The sequence below is a fragment of the Loxodonta africana genome, chromosome 3 (assembly GCF_030014295.1).
Source record: "Loxodonta africana isolate mLoxAfr1 chromosome 3, mLoxAfr1.hap2, whole genome shotgun sequence".
NCBI classification, from domain to species: domain Eukaryota; kingdom Metazoa; phylum Chordata; class Mammalia; order Proboscidea; family Elephantidae; genus Loxodonta; species Loxodonta africana.
In genome coordinates, this window is record NC_087344.1 from 13,964,378 (window position 1) to 13,980,103 (window position 15,726).

Genomic DNA, 15,726 nt, shown 5'->3' on the forward strand with positions numbered 1-15,726 from the left:
AGACACCATTTGAGGTTGGGAAATCAGTTGGCTATGTAATTCAGCCATTCTTACAATAAGACTTGATTTGGCTTTCAGCAATATCAGCTCTGTTACTTCAAGAAATAAAGATTCCCTTCAGGACACAAGTGGCAAATTTCAGGTCTTTTATGTGGCACTTGAGCTGTGACTCTGAAACCCTGAGCTCATGTCTTTCTTTAACCACTTTTTCTGGAGAAACTAGGACCAACCAACCAGCTTGGTCACAATTGTGACAAAATTGTAAAAAAGTATCAAACATGCCACCACACAGAACCTTGCTTCTCCCGACTACTTCTTTCATTGGTAGTGATATTTTGCATATTAATATGGCCACCTCATTCCATAGATTAGCAGCACCCTCTTTCCTACTGGAGGCAGAGTAATCAGCACCTTTAAGACTAGTCAGACTTGAAAACCAGTTTAGAAAACTCATCCTTACAATTTTGTTTCTCTAGAGTCACTCTCAGTACCAAATGTCTTAGGCTGGGTTTTCTAGAGAAGCAAACACAGTGAAGTGTAAGTATGTATATATATATATGTGTGTGTGTGTGTGTGTGTGTATATACACACATACATGCACATATACATACATACATATGTGTGTGTGTGGATATATATATATATATATATATATATATATATATATTTTGTTGTTGTTGCTAGGTGCCGTCCAGTCAGTTCCAAATCATAAATATCAAATGTACAACAGAATGAAATATTGCCTGGTCTTATGCCATCCTCACAATCTTTGTTATGCTTGAGCCTATTGCTGCAGCCACTGTGTCAATCCATCTCATTGAGAGTCTTCCTCTTGTTCCCTGACGCTCTACTTTACTGAGCATGATGTCTTTCTCCAGGAACTGATCCCTCCTGATAACATGTCCGTAGTATGTGAGGTGTATTCTCACCATGCTTGCTTCTAAGGAGCATTCTGGCTGTACTTCTTCTAAGACAGATTTGTTCATTCTTTTGGCAGTCCATGATATATATATATATGTATCTCAACTTGGCTGGGTCATGTGTGTGTGTATATAAATAAATAAATAAATAAATAAATATGGTGAGACAGAGAGATTTATTTCAAGGAAATGACTCATGCAGTTGTAGAGGGTGGCAGGTCCCAAGTGCATGGCTCAGGAGTCAGGCTGGAGGCTTCTCCAGACTCCTGTAGTTGCAGGCACTGACAAACCCAAGATTCGGAGGTCAGATGGCAGGCTGCTGGCTCACAGGCTGTAGAGACATACGAATCTCAAGATCAGCAGGCAGTATGGAAGGCTGCTGGCTCAAGTCCCAAGGACCAGAGGCCAGATGAAGATAAGTCAGAATCAGGATCCAGAAGAAGCAAATAAGTTTTCCCAGAATGTCCATATGAATAGTGAATACAGACCACACTCCCAAGGAAATTCTGCTTATGACTGATTGGCTAATCACATAAAACCACAACATGGATTATGACTACCTCATTACATAACTGCCAAATTACATCATTATGTAACTGTCATATTACTGAGAATCAAGACCCAGCCAAGTTGACACGCAACCTTAACTGTCACAGTAATTTTTAGTTAAATGTGAAAGATGCATGCAGTGTGAAGGAAAACAAGAGTACTGGGAATGTTGTAGTGAAAAACCACCCATGCCTTGAAATTAAAATTCAGAGAATTTCTTCTTTTGATGCTTCCTGCATCCTTCAAAATTTTACCAGTTGAATCCTTCAAAATTGCAACTTAAGGCTTGAATTTTTTCTTCAGGTCTTTTAGCTTGAGAAATGCTGAGTGTCTTCTTCTCTTTTGGTTTTCTATCTCCAGGTCTTTGCACATTTCATTATACTACTTTACTTTTTCTTCTTGAGCTGTTTTTTGAAAACTTCTCTTCAACTCTTTTACTTCATCGTTTCTTCCATTCACTTTAACTAATCTTTGTTCAAGAGCAAGTTTCAGAGTCTCTTCTGACACCCTTTTTGATCTTTATTTTTTGTCTTTTAAATGACCTTTTGCTTTCTTCATGTATAATGTCCTTGATGCCATCCTGCAGCTCATTTGATCTTTGGTCAGTAGTGTTCAATGTGTTGAACCTATTCTTGAGATGGTCTTCAAATTTATGTGAGATATACTTAAGACCATATTTTGGTTCTTGTGGACTTGTTTTAATATTCTTCAGCTTCAACTTGAGCTTGCAGATGAGCAATGGATGGTATGCTTCACAGCTGGCTCCTGGCCTTCTTCTGACTGATGATATTGAGCTTTTCCATTGTCTCTTTCCACATATGTAGTTGATTTGATTCCAGTGTATCTATCCAGTGAAGTCCGTGTGTATCATCATTTTTTATGTTGTTGAAAAAGGTATTTGAAATGTATGAGTCATTTGTCTTACAAAGTTCTGTCATGTGATCTCTGATGTCATTTGTATCATTGAGGGCATATTTTCTAACTACAGTTCTTTCTACTTTTTTCCAACTTTTGCATTCTAATCACTAGTAATTATCAATGCCTCTTGACTGCATGTTTGATCAATTTCAGACTGGAAAAGTTGGTAAAAATCTTCAATTTCATTGTCTTTGGTATTAGTGGTTGGTGCATGAATTTGGATAATAGTCATATGAACTGGTCTTTCTTGCATGCATATTGATATTATCCCTTCACTGACAGCCTTGTACTTTAGGGTAGATCTTGAAATTTTCTTTTTGGCAATGGATGCTAAGCCATTCCTCTTCAATTCGTCATTCCTGGTTAGTAGATTGTATGATTGTTTGACTCAAAATGGCCAATACCAGTCCATTTTTGCTCACTAAAGCTTAGCATATTGATTCTTATGCATCCCACCTCATTTTGACGACTTCCGATTTTCCTAGAGTCTTATTTTGTATGCTCTAGATTCCGAGTATGAATGGATGTTTTCAGCTATTTCTTCACATTTTGTGTCATGGAACATCAACAAATGAAGGTCCCAAAAACTTGACTCCATCTACATCATTAAGTTCCACTCTACTTTAAGGAGGCCGTTGTTCCCCAGTCATATTTTGAGTGTCTTCCTAGCTAAGGGGCTCACCTTTGGCACTATATCTGACAATGTTCCCCTGTTATTCACGAGGTTTTCACTGGCCAATTTTTTCAGAAGTAGGCTTCCAGGTACTTTTTTCTAGTCTTTTTGGTTTGAAAGCTCTGCTGAAATATGTGTATAACATGCGACCTTGCTGGTATTTGAAATGCTAGTGGCATAGCTTCCAATATCACAACAACACAGAAGCCACCAAAGTAGGACAAACTGAGAGATGCATGGGGTCAATACAATTAGTATGATAAATTCTGTGCTTATAACTCATGTTAATTAACAGGGGTGAATTCATGTATATAAACTCATTAAATGTAATAAAACTTTTTTTAACCGTGAGCATGAAGAGTACTTGAATAAGACGATTCATACTAGAGGGAAATCCCAGTAATACTTTGATTCTGGGAGAGCCTTTCGAGATTGTTCACATCTTCAACCACAAGATAGAATTTGTCCTGGGGAAAAATCCCCTGGATGTAAACAAAATGAACATACCTCCAGCCTGGGCTCTAGAAAAGATACAAAATAGAAAGCCTATGAATGCAGTGACTGTAGGAAAGCCTTAAGTTCAATCTTATATCTTAGGAAGCATGAGAAAACTCACATTAGAAGGAAATCCTTTGAATGTAGTCAGTGTGGGAAAACATTGCAGAGCCACTAATCCATTAAATTGTACATGAGAACCCATCCTAGATAAAAACCTTACAAGTGTAATCAATGCAGAAAGCCTATGCTCAAGCTATTGCCTTGTATGACACAAGAGAAATCGTATTGGGGAGAAACACTGTGAATGTCATGACTGTGGAATAATCTCCTGGGACAGCTCACTTCTTGGACAACATGAAAGAATTCATTCTAGAGAAAAACCCTACAAATATAATCAATGCAGCAAAGCCTTCAGTAGGACCTTTAGGTTTACCATGAACAAGATTATACATACTGGAGAGAAATCCTATAAATGTATTGGTTGTGGGAAAACTTTCAGTGTTCTTCCATGCCTTAGAAGACATAAGTGAACCCCTCTATAGATAAATATTTTAAATGTAGCCACTGTGGAGAAGCAACAAATAATCAGTCATTCCTTAAGACACACCTGCGAATTCACACTGGAGAGAAACCTTACAAGTGTGATGAATGTGGGAAAACTTTCAGGATGAGCTCTAATCTTGTTATGCACAAGAAAATTCATACTGTAGTAAAACACTTTGAATGCATTAACAGTAGGGAAGCCTTCAGGGATTGCTCATGTTTTAAAGAAAATAGGAGGATTCACATTGGAGAAAAACCCTTTTCATGTAATCAGTGTGGAAAAACCTTCAGAGTGAAATGCTTCCTTATTCGGCACAAGGAAATTCACATGAGAATGAAACAATACAAATGAAAGGAATGTGGGAAAGTCTTCAGTTATCTCTTATCTCATAGGAAACGTGAAAAATCACACCAAGGAGAAGAAACCTTTTAAATGTAGTCAATGTGGAAAAACATTTATTAGGCATGTATCTCTTAAACTACACATGAGAACTCATACTAGAGAGACATGCTCTGAGTGTAATCGATGTGGAAAATACTTTAGGATAAGGTGTAATCTTATTGTGCATAAAAGAATACATACCAAAGAAAAATTCTATTAATGCAATGTCTGTAAGAAAGCTTTCAGTAAATGTTTATTCTTCAGGCATCATCAAAGAACTCTTGCTGCAGAGAATCCCTTTTAAAAAAATCATTGTGGAATGGCATTCAGTGAATACTCATTCTTTAAGACATACAAGTGAATTAAACCCAAGAAAAACATTGTGGTTGTAGTGTGTTGCTATGATGCTGAACAGGTTTCAGTGGAGCTTCTAGACTGAGACAGACTAGGAAGAAAGGCCTGGTGTTCTACTGCTGAAAATCAGCCAGTGGTCACAATGATCATGGGAATGATGTGTGACCAGGCAGAGCACAATATTGTTTTCTTGTGCATGGGTTTGCCATAAGATGGATGTTTTTGTCAGGTGTACATGTTTTTCTTGGGTTTATACACAGGAGTGGGATTTCTGGCTCATAGGGAATACATAGGTCAGATTTGTTTGATACTGCTAAACAATTTTCCAATGTGGCTGCATCAATTTACATCTCCAGCACCTTGCCAATATTTTATGTCTGTCTTTTTCATTTTGGCCATTTTGATAAGTATGTACTGGTACCATGTTTTGTTATTTTAGTTTAAAAACAAAAAAACCTCAGATTTTATTTTCAGTTAATTTTAAACTTAGAAAAGTTGCAAAGATAGTACAGATAGTTTCTGCATACCCCTCAAAGTTTCACATTGTTAATGTAATGAATTTATCAACTGCTTCCTTTATAGTTATTCTTTTTTGTGGCCTCCTCAATCAGATCATTGATTTTTGTTTTAATTTTTTTGAACATTCAAGGTTTTATTATACCTTTAAAATACAGCTAAATATATGACAATTCCTACATCTAACTTTTATAAAATTCTTGCAGACCTAAAGCATTCACTAAGCACGCTGTGTCAGGGCTAGAGTTTAAAAATCACTTTCTTGAACAAACACACATGCCTCTGTGATTGTCTAAGCCAAGTCATCAATCTCCATACTATGTCCTCTCTTCCACCTCCTACCACTGATTTATCCAAATCTCTTCCAGTTTTTTTTTTTTTTACAGAGTATTAATGTTTAAAATGCTAAAGTCTATAACAGTGCAATTAAATGGCCTCCAGAGAATTTCATTCCTTCCTCAGCTTGAATTAAAATTTTTTCAAGAGTGACTTTATCATAGATTGAGCAGAGGATAGGCCTTAAGATCATTGGTTTTGATGTCTGTATTTTTCAGACAACTCCTAAAAACCTGCTCCAGTAACTAGTAAACTGGCTGATTTCTTTGCTGCCTCTTTCTTATAATAAGCTCATTCATGAAGGGAGATTAAGAAAAGAGAAACATTTTGAAGTGTGACTTTGTGGAGATGATCCCATGACACATCATCTGCATCCCTGAGCCTCTGTCCCTCTTGGGACTCACACTACTGTGGTTCTATAGCCCTTCAATGATCACTTCTGGCTCAGAGACAGCTGGAATCTGGTCTAAGGAGAATCTCACCAGCTCCCTGGAGGTCAGACGCAAGGATCCAAGAGAGGGCTCCCCCACAGGGGAAAGAAATCATGGTGGGAAGAGGATGGCTTATACCTGGCCTCTCAGGATCAGGGAGTCAGCTATCTAGGAGTTCTCTCCTTCTGTGAGCTCTGCTGCTTAAGAATTGGAGCTTCCTTGGGAAAGCAATGATAGTAAAAAATATAGTGAGGAGCTTTGGAAATTGAGCCCTCAGGACCACAGAAACCGCAAATTGTTTTCCTTTGACCATCCCGCTCAACGGCCCTGCTTAGGGCAGGAAAAGGACACCTGAGTCTCCTCCCAGAAATGATCCCTCTCACCCAAGAGCCATGTGCCTCACTATGTCCATCTCCCCTTCCTGAGGACAGGTTTTCCATCTTCCTCCTTCAATATCCAGAAGAACACTGAAGAATCCTTCACCGATGGCTCCAAGGTCTACTGAAGTGCCCTGATTAGCATTTCATAATGCTGTGGGAAACTGAACAGGTCTTTCTTTTTACCAGCCTATCTGGAGGACATTTGAGAGGTAAGAGAAAGTTCAATGAGTTTACATTATAGAGGAGACTTCAAGTTAAACTATGATCCTCTTTTTGCTAATATTTACTTTCCCCCTTGCATCCAATTTACAAGCAGCTTTCATTAGTCCCATCTCCCTACTATGTGTTCTAAATTCCAAGGACTTTTTCTCCACCCACACACGAATTAGCCCTTCCAAAAATTTGATAAATGTTCTATCATTCTCTCATTTCTATGGCCATGAGTGGGGCTGGGGTGTGGTGAAGTTGCCTTTCCAAATTTCCCATTCCTGGTTCCAGAATTCACACTTAGAGAACCCTACCTCGTCCCTGTCACCACACTGTGAGTACCCTGGGAAAGGAGGTTGAGACCCATGTAGAATTGTTGTTCTACCTTTCCAGTATTTTTGTTTTTCTTTAAACAAAACAAAAAATACTGTGGAATGTTTTAAAACAGAGCAGCACAGTGAACCATAAAACAGCCATGCAATTACCTTCCAGAATTAATTAATACTGACATTTTGCCACCTTTTCAAAAATAATAAAATATTACACATACCCACGGAGTGCTATTTATTTTTCTTTCTTCCTCCTCCTTTCCTTCCCATAGGTCACTACTCTCTGGAATTTGGTGGGTATTGACCATCCTTAGTTTAGCATGTTGTTTCATTTGAATGTGTCTACCAAATACTTCTCTGCTATTAAAAAAACAAACAGAAAACTGTAACACATCTAAATGTGATGATGGATGTTAGAATTAAGGAGTCAGAGCTTTGTGGGGAGGGAAGGTCAGGATTGAGATTGTGCAGGAATACCCAAAGGCTTCAAGAAGTTCTGCATTGTTTTACTTATTAAAAAAAAAAAAAAAACAAGAAAGTAAGACACAGTGCTTGAATTTGTTCATACTGGCTGGTGGGTTCAAGCCCTTCATTGTCATCTTTTATAATTTTCAAGATGCTTGAAATATAAAAATAAATGATAGTTATTTTGGGGTGTATTTATATTTCTATAAATTTCACTGTGCTATTTTTTTTTTTATAGCTCTTATTTGTCAAATTAGCTTCCTCTCTTCATTTTTTTTCCTTGCTTAATTTTATACATCTGGAAATAATTTAAATATTTTGATTTGGAATACTTTTTACAAGTTAATTTAAATATGATGAAGTAATATTAAAGTAACATTTTCAGACTATTCCATCACCTGACATTGCCATATTTTGTGTATCTATCCCCACACTGATGTGTGTTGAGGTCCTTTCCTCCCTCTGCTTCATTACACTAGGAGGGCTTCCAGTGGGAGCTGGAGAACATCTCTCCTTTGCCCAGTCCTAGGACATTATTCCTGGGGTATCTTCCCTCCTTTCCTCCTTCTTCCTCTTTCATTTCTGTTCTACCTCCCACTTCCCTCCTGGGCACCAGCAATTGGCCACAGCTAAAAACAATAACGATAGATCGTAAAAGTCATGGCAAGGCAGGGCTGAGCACTGTGCTTGGTGCTTTTCCTTATTTCTTATCCCTGCAACAGCCCTGTATATTTTTATAGGAGCCAGTTGCTATTGAGTTGGCTCTGACTCATGCCAATCCCATGTATGTCAGAGTAGAACTGGGCTCCACAGGGGTTTCAATGGCTGATTTATCAGAAGTAGATCACCAGGCCTTTCTTGTGAGGCACCTCTGGGTAGGCTTGAACTTCAAACTTTTGGTTGCAGCTGAGCATGTTAACCATTTGTACCACCCAGGGTCTTCTATTTTTATAGTAGTTTCTGTTTTACAACTGAAAAAATTTGAGTCTGCTCATCGAGGATCAGAGACCTTTCTATGTCACAGAGCTAGCACAGAGGGTCCATGATTGAATCAGGGTGTGTCTGAGTCCTGACCTTATCTCTATATGGTTGACATTTTTATGATCACTTGTTTTTCTCCAGGAGAAATCAACTCCCTATTCAGGGCCTCAATCTGTGAAGCAATGGGCTGGGTTATGTGAAATCACTGTACCTTTCACTATACACATGCTGGGATTCAAGATAACGTTTGCCCTAATTTGAGACGCTATTAAAGAAATTGCTAATAATTAGCTTATGAAAACAGTGAACAGATGCTTTGACATTGCCAGTGCACAGTAATTCCTTATTGTCTCCTTTGGGGACTCCAGGATCAATTTATCAAGAAACTTGATAAGCCATAGGGGATAAGAGAGGCCTGGAGCTAGTCCTGAGATGGTTCACTGGGAACTTCTCCAGGAATCAGTGCCAAGCCTGAACTGGGGGCTGAGGTGGTGGAACTAGGAACAATAAGAGGCACGGTCTGATATTCTGTGACTTTTACTCTCAACATTTTCTTTTCTAGTATTATCTATTAATTATGCAAATGAAACTGATGGGCTGAGACAAATAAAATTAAGAAGCAGATTTGCAGGCCTTTCTTTTAGGTATCTCTGGGTGAGCTCTTACCTCCAATCTTTTGGTTAGCAGCCAAAGTGTGTTATCTCCACCTCCCAGGGACTGACTCCACGGGGTATAGAGGGACTAATTATTTTCACAAACTGTAATAAAAAACTGTAATAAGAAAGGAAAAACGATGCGGAGAAAGACACTGATGGGATACATATGAAGAAAGTAAAGGCCAAATGAACCTAGCTTGACTATTTATGGAAATTAATTGTGCCTCCTGTTAACATTTGAATATTTTTTCAATTTTTTTTTTTTTGCTTTCATTCATGTAGTTAAAGACAGTTAAACAGAAAAGATCATGGGTTTTTACTATAGAAACTGTAACAGTGAGGAAGACTTAAGGAATTTAAAAACCCAAGTGTTTCGTCTTCTCTCTCAAACATAAGGTTAACACCAAGTAGCAAGTGCTGAGGTTTTTTACTGTGAGTGTGCTCTATGCCAAATACTTTGCACTTATTACTGTGAGTCCCAACATTACTCTGTAAGTGTAATTACGCAGGTGTATTTACTTCAACTTCCTTTTATCCCTTCACCAGGCATGTTGGCAACTTACCTATTAAGTGGCCTGAATATCAGGGTTAAGACATATTTTCTGCTTAGGACCCTGAAGATTAAACTTAAAACTTATTGCTACTTTGTTTTACATACTTAAGACTCTACTGTATTGTTTTCCTAGGGCTACCATAACAAAGTACTGGGTGGTTTATAAAAACAGAAATTTATTTTCTCATAGTTCTGAAGGCTAAAAGTCTGGAATCAGGCTGTTGGCTATGTTTATTCCCTCTGAGGGCACTGAGGGAGAATCTATTCCATGCCTTTCTCCTAGCTTCTGGTGGCTGCTGATGATTCTTGGTGTTCCTTGCCTTATAGATGCATCACTTCAATTTCTGCCTTCATCTTCACATGGCTGTCATCCCTTTGTGTCTCTCCCCGTCTCTTATCTTTTATAAGGACACCACTCATATTAGAGTGTGATCCACTCTACTCCACTATGACCTCATGTTAATTGATAACTGATAACATCTTCAAAGTCCCCATTTCCAAACAAAGTCAGTGTCACAGATACTGGAAGTTAGGACTTAAACATATCTTTTTGGGGGGACTCAATCCAATCTATAACACCCATGTAGACAAGTTTCCTCCACCATTCTGTTATGGAAAATTGGCCTCATCCTACTTCAGAGAAGGACATTTAGTCTTCAAATAATGAGAAAGTTGCAGCAATATATTTGCCCAGCATCTCCCCTTCTTTCCTTAAGGAGAAATATCAAGGAATTACAGTTGCTACACTCAGGACTGAAACAGGGACGTGTTCTATGTGATGCAACTTCAAGGCAGCAGAATCTCTATTAGCTTGGGTCCCTAATTGACTCTGTGGAGCAGAGCCCCTAGTTACCAGCAGCTCTTAAAATCAGTCACATAGGCAAGTAGCTTGTCTGGCCCGTAACAGATTCATACAAGCCTCTATTCTATCAGGCAGCATTTTCTAATCTTCATCAGGTCCTCAAGATTTCCCCTTTTTGGTGTTGTCACCTGAAACACACTAACTATGTGGGCCAGGACATGGAAGACTGAAGATTGAGGACTGTGCTCAGGATTTTATTTACTAAGTCACTAGAGTTATTCAAAGGAAATCTGAACAATTTCATAGGAAGCTGAATTACAGACTTTTGGGAGGCATTACCACATAATGTTTAAGCATGCCTGTTCTGGAATAAGACTTTCTGGATCAAATCTCAGCTATGTTACTCACTAGCTGGGTCTTTGCGTAGGTTACTAAATATCCCCTTGCCCAGTTTCCTCAAGCATAAATAGAAGAAAGTGAAACCTAACCTTTAAAAAAAAACATACAAAAGGGTTAAATGTGTTACTATTAAAAACAAAAAAAAACTATTTTATGGCTCTGCCCAATGGAAAAGGCTAAAAATAATGACCAACTCAACAGCACTGAAAACCCTATAGTGGCCAGACTGTGGTCTCTAAATATCATTTACCACTAAAAAGAACCATGGCTTCCTGGAGAAATGGTTGGTTCAAGATCTGGGATAGGAAATGCATAAGATGGGCCTAGAACATCTTTCATACCAAAGTTAAGGGAGATATGAGATTGCTAGGCTCATTTCAGAAGGACTCAGGAAGCAAGGTGAAGAAGTTCCCACTGGCCAAAGATGGGGAAATTTGAGAATTAATATGAATAATAACTGAAATGAGTTGAAATGCATCAAATGTATTTACAATCCTAGAGTTCATAATGATATAGTGTTTGCCTTTGTATAATGCTGGGAACTAATTTACTATTTTAAAAAGTGATGGATACAGAAATCAAGGTATAGTCTGCTTTGCCTATAATAACTGTACCTCAAGGTAATCATATATTTGATTAGGGAAAATTCCTCTTTATGGAAGTATTTCAGCCAATAAATGAAAAAAAAATGAGAATATCAGCATTTTGTAACCCCAATAACATAATGGATCCAGGCAATATTTATCATTAAAAAATAGGGAAAGCAGTCAGTATGTACTTCCTCATGAAAATACATAGGGTGTTTGCCAAAAATTGTACCTAAATCTAATCAAGCAAATTTTTCCTTTAAAGATCTAGATAATAAATATTTTAGGCCTCTGTCACAGCTACTCAACTCTGCTGCTGTAGCACATAAAAGCCATGGACTGTGTGGAAACAAATGGCTGTCTTTCAATAAAACTATTTACAAAAGGCAGCAGGACTTGACCCATAAGCTCAATTTTGCCAACCTGTGTTCTGGAATACAGCCTTAGTAATTTCATCCTGGATTGATTATTTGCTGGAAGTCCTGCTATAATCCTAAGGGTGAGCAAGATGTCTTGTTCCTATTCTATTCTCAGCAAGTAGCCCTACTTGACAAAGAATATCAAACCGAAACCAAACTAGTTGCCAATCAGTCAGCTTTGACTCATGGTGACCCTGTGTTTGGCAGAGCAGAACTATGCTCCATAGGGTTTTAAATGGCTGATTTTTTTTTCAGAGTTAGATCATCAGCCCTTTCTTGCCAAGGAGATTCTGGGTGGGTTAGAACCACCATCCTTAAGTTAGTAGTCCAATGCTTAACGATTTGCACCACTCAGGGACCCCTAGACAAAGAATGTGTGGTGAATAAAAACTTGGGAACGAGGAGAAGTGGTGAGGGGAATAAAAGGTAAATAAAGGAGAGGAGAGAGGAGAAAGAGAAGCAGAAGGAAATATGTATAACTGATATGGTTTCCTCTTTATGGGAGTATATCAGCCAATAATTGAAAAAAATAGAATATCAGCATTTTGTAAACCCCAATAAATTAATGGATTCCAGATAATAATTATCATTAAAAAAAAATAGGAGAAGCAGTCAGTATGTGGGTCCTAATGAAAGTACATAAGAATGTTTGCCCAAAATCGTACCTAAATCTAATCAAGCAAGTTCTTCTGTAAAAGTTCAGATAATAAAAATTAAGATTTCTCTTACATTTGGTTTTGTTGTCACCCCCATCTTTTCTATCAGACCTATCAACAACATGACACCAGGGAACCTGTCAGACGCGGCAGAATTCCTCCTCTTGGGGCTCTCGGAGGGTCCAGAACTGCAGCCCCTCCTCTCTGGGCTGTTCCTGCCCCTACACCTGATCACTGTAGCTGGAAACCTGCTCATCATCCTGGCCATCGTCTCTGACTCTCACCTCCACACCCCCATGTACTTCTTCCTCTCCAACCTGTCCTTTGTAGACATCTGTTTCACCACCACCACGATCCCCAAGGTGCTGGCGAACACCCAGACACAGAGGAAATCCATCAGTTACACAGGCTGCCGCACCCGGATCTGCTTTGTCCTGACTTTTGCTGGACTGGAAAATGGAATTCTAGCAATGATGGCTTATGACAGATTTGTGGCCATCTGCCACCCACTGAAGTGCACGGCCATTATGAGTCCTACACTCTGTGAGCTGCTGGTTCTGTTGTCCTTCCTCTTTGGTGTCCTTGATGCCCGCTGCACACTCTGATGGCACTGCGGCTGTCCTTCTGCACAGATCTGGAAATACCCCACTTCTTTTGTGAACTAGCTCATGTTCTCGAGCTTGCCTGCTCTGATATCCTCATTAGTAACATCTTGGTCTATGTAGTGACCAGTCTTTTGGGTGTTGTTCCTCTCTCTGGGATAGTTTTTTCTTATACTCGAATTATCTCCTCTGTCCTGAAAATGTCATCAGCTGGTGGAAAGTATAAGGCTTTCTCCATATGTGGGTCACACTTAATAGTTGTTCCTTTATTCTATGGAACAGGTTTGGGGGTGTACCTTAGTTCTGCAGCTACTCACTCCTCTAGGAACAGTGCAGTAGCCTCAGTAATGTACACTGTGGTCACCCCTCTGGCGAACCCCTTTATCTACAGCCTGAGGAACAAGGACATGATAGGGGCTTTGAGGAAACTCATCTCTAGAATATTCTCTTTCCATTGATGTGCCAGGGGCTTTAGCCTTAAGCTGCTGGAACATACCAGAAAGAAGTAAATAATGAGAGATTCATAAAGTCTGACCAAGTTCTTTGAAAACAGGAGAGCAGAGACTGTAATGGTTAACGGTGAGAACTTTGGAATCCGACCACCTTGGTTTGAATCCCTTGTTCTGTGATAGCTCTGTGATGTTTGAAAATCGATTTCAACTCTCTAAGGTCAGTTATCTATAAAACTGGCATAATTATATTAGCTCACATCTTTGGCAAAATTTGGGAAGATCTGAGATACTTTACCAGTGAGGATGCTTTTAGTTGTAAGAGGGAAAAGTCTCAACTAAAATAGGGACATACAATAAAAACAAGTATCATCTTTCCTAACAAAGAGTTTACAGGTAGGGTAAGTTTAGGCACAGAACCACAGGGTTGCTTTTTACTCTCTCGTGTGTTGGCTTCCTCCTAAGGTTTTTCCCTTGATGTTCACAAATGGCTGCAACAGTACATGGATCATTTCCAGACACAGAAAAGTGGTCGCCTCTCCTTGGTGTCTTTGTAATGGAGAGATGATATTTCCAATGTGTCATCCAGAAGACGTTCTCTTCATCATCAGCATGACTTGGGACATATGCCATGCATTAGCTTCCTCTTCCTGCTGTAATGAATTACGAGTGTAGTGGCTTAAAACAGCACAGATGTATTGTCTTATAGTTCTGAAGGTCAGATGTCTGAAATCATTTTTTCTGGGCTAAGGCCAAAAGATTGGGATCCTTTGGCTATATGAATAGTTCTGCAATGAATATTGGTCTCTGCTTGTATTCCTGCTTACAACAATTCTTTTGGGTGTTTATCTAGGATTAGGATTCCTGGATCATATGGTAATTCAATGTTTAACTTTTGAGGAGCTGCTGAACTTTTCCACAGTTGCTGTACTATTTTACAGTTCCACCAGCAATGGATGAAAGTTCCAATTTCTCCACATCCTCACCAACAACTGTTATTTCCATTTTTTTTGTTTGTTTATTAATCGTAGCTATCCCAGTGGGGATGAAGTGGTATCTCATTGTGGTTTTGATTTTCATCTCCCTAATGGTTAATGGTTAATGTCTCCCAAACTGACAGATACATGGAGGACATTAACCATTAAAAAAAAAAAAAAAATTTTTTTTTTATAATCATTAGGGAGATGAAAATCAAAACCACAATGAGATACCACCTTAACCCCACTAAAAAAAAAAAAAAAAAAAAAACCCACTAGGGTAGCTGTGGTTAAAAAAGAAACAAAAAAGAATGGACTAGATGGCACCTAACAACAACAACAACAATGGTTAATGTTGTGAGCATCTTTTCATGAGTTTGTTAGCCATCTGTATATCCTTTTTGGTGACGTATCTTTTCAAGTTTTTTGCCAGTTTTTTGATTGGGTTGTTTTCCTTTTTGTTGAATTCTGTATTGATCCTGAATTCTGTATTTATCATTTTCTTTGATATCCTTCTATTATGTTGAATCCTATGAAGTTGCCATTATTTGATAATTTTTGCTCTACAAAACCGGTGTTTTCATGAGATTTGACCACATCTTTTTATGACAAGTTTATGTATCCCTACACAGTTTATTGGAAACCATGGTTGTGTAGAGGTTAAGAGCTACAGATACTAACCAAAAGGTCGGCAGTTCGAATCCACCAGGCACTCCTTGAAAACCGTATGGGGCAGTTCTACTCTGTCCTATAGGGTCACCATGAGTTGGAGTCAACTTGACAGCAATGGGTTTTTTTTTTTTTTTTTTTACGCAGTTTCTTAAATGTCCCTTTTTGAACTTGTTAAACTTTTAGTATTAATGTATGAATTTGTGTCTTGATACCTTTTCTCCCCAGTGTGCTTTTCAGATTCAATCTTGTTGTTGGATATATTCATTTGTTTATTTTCAATGCCATATACTTTTAAATGTTTTCCTTTCTAATGTTGATGGAACTTTTGATAACTAGTGTTCTGCTATTATTGAGACAGGGAAGAGATCAGGCTGGCTGAATTAAATAAGGGCTACATTTCAAGGCCCTCTGTGCTTAATCAGCTATAATTAAATAGTCTCTGGATGTAAAACTAAGTGCAGATCACCACATA

General features: G+C 38.5%; 1 pseudogene; it reads left to right on the forward strand.

Annotated features, from left to right (window-relative positions):
• The first annotated feature begins 12,282 nt into the window (after positions 1-12,282).
• LOC135230864 (olfactory receptor 7G3-like) lies at positions 12,283-13,698 on the forward strand (annotated as a pseudogene).
• Positions 13,699-15,726: the final 2,028 nt, after the last annotated feature.